Below are 3,332 nucleotides of genomic sequence, written 5' to 3' on the forward strand. Positions count from 1 at the left end.
GAATCAGGTAGTTTCTCATGGTTTCTTCTCAACGTCCTCCGTTTCTTTGTTATTTTCCCACCCAAATCCTCATTTGTGTGTTTGTATTTTGAAACTTCTTTCTTGATTATGTCACCTAGTGATTTATCTATTTTGTTGGTTCAAAGAACTAGATTTGGAATTTATTTATTACTATGAATTATCTGTTTTCTAATTTATTAATTTTTACTTTTATCATCACAAACAGTTTCCTTCTGGATTTCTTCGGTATATTTTGATACACTTTTTCCTAACTGTGAGCACAAAGTTTTTTAATCTTTCCTTTGTTATTTAAGGCCATAACTTTTCCTCTGTACATTGCTTGAGCTGTGTGTTAGTTTAGTTTCCCAAGGCTGCCATAACAATGTAACACAAACTGGGTGGCTTAAACAACAGAAATGTTGTCTCACAGTTCTGCAGGCTGGACGTCCAAGATCAAGGTGGCAGTAGAATTGGCTCTTTCTGAGGGCTGTGAGACTGAATCTATTCCTTAGCTTCTGGTGGTTTGCTGGAAATCTTTTATTCCTTGTTGTGTTGAAGCATCACCTCAATCTTTGCCTTCATCTTCACATATCATTCTCCCTGTATTTGTGTGTCTATGTCCAATTTTCTCCTTTTTATCCATCATTTTGGATTAGGGCCCACCATAATGACCTCATTTTTACCTGATTACCTCTGTTAAGGCCCTGCATCCAACTAAGGTCACATTATGAGGTATTATGGGTTAAGATTTTAACATATGAACTTGGGAGTAGAAACACAATTCAACCCATAACAAGCTGTATCCCACAAATTCTGATAAAGAGTACTTTTATCATCATGGTTACCTAAAACAGTCTTTTATTTAGGTTTTTTTTTTTCTCTCTGAGATTGATTTAAAAGAGCCTTTAAAACTTCCAGGTGGGAAGAAGTTTTTGCTTTCTGTTTTATTATCAGTGTTTAGTTTTAATGAATTATAGTTCTATAATGTTATTCATACAACATCTACTTTTTGGAATTTATTGAAGATTTCCTTGCACGTGAATATAAGATCAGTTTTAACAGTGTTCTCATGGCTTTAGGAAAAAAGTATTCTTTGATTACATGATTTAATAGGGTCTATCTCATTAATTAGTTAGGTGTTCTATATCCTTACTTATTTTTGTCCTGTTGGTATAAAATAGACTGAGAGAAGTGACTTAAATTCCTCTGATATTAGTGTGTATCTGCTTATTTCGTGTGTCTCTTGTAGTTTCTGCTTTACAAATGTGGATGCCATACTATTAGTATATAATGTTGTCTTAACCTGATTTATACCTTTTAGCTAATAAGGTACACTTTCCTCATTTAATGATCTTTGTTCTGAGTCCCAAAGATGTGTTCAAGGCCTGTGGGATCTGTAATTACAGACAGTAGGAGCCAGATCTTAAGAGGATATCTCAGACGCTCACAGAAATCCCCAAGCACACAATAGTTTCAGGAGACAGCCAATACATGGGAAACTCTGAGGGCCTTAAGAGGTCAATTAGTCCTTTCCAAGGTAAACTTACTCAACTCAGAATTTTACAGTGCGTATTAAAAAAAAATCACGATCTCTTCTCTCTGTTTGGGTGGAGTTCAAACTTACTGAAGCACACAGTTCTCATCTAAGGAACAACAAGTAACAAAAGATATTCATTAGGCAGAGGTAACTAAACCTAACAAGTATCTCCCTCCTAGCCCTACTCCTGCCTCTTTTGTAAAATCTATCTTTAAAAGGAAAATCTCTAGAGATAAGAATCAGAGCTTTGGATTCACCTGTTATTTGGGGAAAGTTCTAAATATCTCCATTATACTATCTCCTTTTTCTTTCCCTTGGCTAGAATAAGTTGTTCATTTGTCCAACCCCCAAATTCCACCCCTCTAGATGAGGGATCTGCACACTTTTTCTGTAAAGGGCCAGGTAGCAAATATTTAGGCTTTATGAGTTGCATGCATCTCTGTTGCAACTATTCAACTCTGCAGTCATCATGCAAAAGTTGGCATAAACAACATGTAAACAAACTGGCATGGCTGCATTCCAATATAATTATATTTATGGATGCTGAAATTTGAATTTGAATTTCACATAATTTTTACCAATCAAAAAATAATTTTCATCTTTAGATTTTCTTTCAACCTTGTGAGAATGTGAAAATCGTTCTTCACTTCTTGTGTCACTCTTCAGATGACACAAAAATGGCAGTGGGCCAACATAGTTTGCCAATCCCTCCTCTGTATCATGAGCGACTTGAAAGCAGAGCTGAATCATAATCATTTTACTATCTCTTACAGCTTTACTTCAGTGCCTGACTTCTAGAAGATATCCAAAACTGGGAAGGAAGAAGTGAGAGACGGAGATCGTGGAAAGGATAGTGAATGTGTCCATCGCACACATATGCAAGGTAAGCCCTTTACATTGTTGAGTCAGGATATTGGAAGTGAGAATGTGCAGTAGTAGGGTTGTTTTTTAATTTGGATGACATTTCTGACACCAAATGTGGATGATGGGGGGAGGGATTTCCACACCAATTCTCCAACATTCTGACACTAACTAGATGTCCAAGTGTCCATCAAATCACAAATGGACAAATAAACTATGGCACATGTATACCATGGAATACTATTCACCCATAAAGAAAGATGGAGACTTTACGCCTTTTATGTTTACCCAGAAGGATTTAGAGAACATCCTCTTATCACAAGAATGAAAAAGCAAGTATCCAGTGTACTCAATACTAATGTGTGAAACTAGTACATGAACAACCACATGCCTACACAAGATAAAAACATGGCTAAATTCAAAGGTTGGGGGAAGAGGGAGGAGGCTTGGTAAGCTCTCATCTAATAGGCACAATGTAAGGGTATATGGCACACCTCTTGGGGGATGGGCTCAATTACAACTTGGGCTTTACCTAAGGTGACCAGACGTCCCGCTTTTGGAGGGACAGTCCCAATTTTTAACAATTTGTCCAGTGTCCCGTGGCATTTTTAAAAAGTCCCAATTTTTGGAAAGAAAGCATGCATGACAAGCTTGGGAACGGCAGGAGAACCGGAAGGGAATATACAGTTTTCGGCTGCCATGTGGCTATTTTGCCAGGATATGAGTTTTATATTAAACAAAAACCTTAATCAAAACATTATTGGTGTTGGTTATGCACCAACACCAATACATATGTGCAGCACACATAATACATAACGCCATTCAAACAGCTGCTGATTTGTTGCCCATAGATGTGGAAAATATTGTTATTAAAATATATTCTTATTTCTATATATACACTGTGCGCATTGAAATGCTTAAAGAATTTTGTGAA

Source organism: Otolemur garnettii, unplaced genomic scaffold (assembly GCF_000181295.1).
Source record: "Otolemur garnettii isolate 467f Iridium unplaced genomic scaffold, OtoGar3 scaffold00058, whole genome shotgun sequence".
In the NCBI taxonomy this organism is placed as follows: Eukaryota; Metazoa; Chordata; class Mammalia; order Primates; family Galagidae; genus Otolemur; species Otolemur garnettii.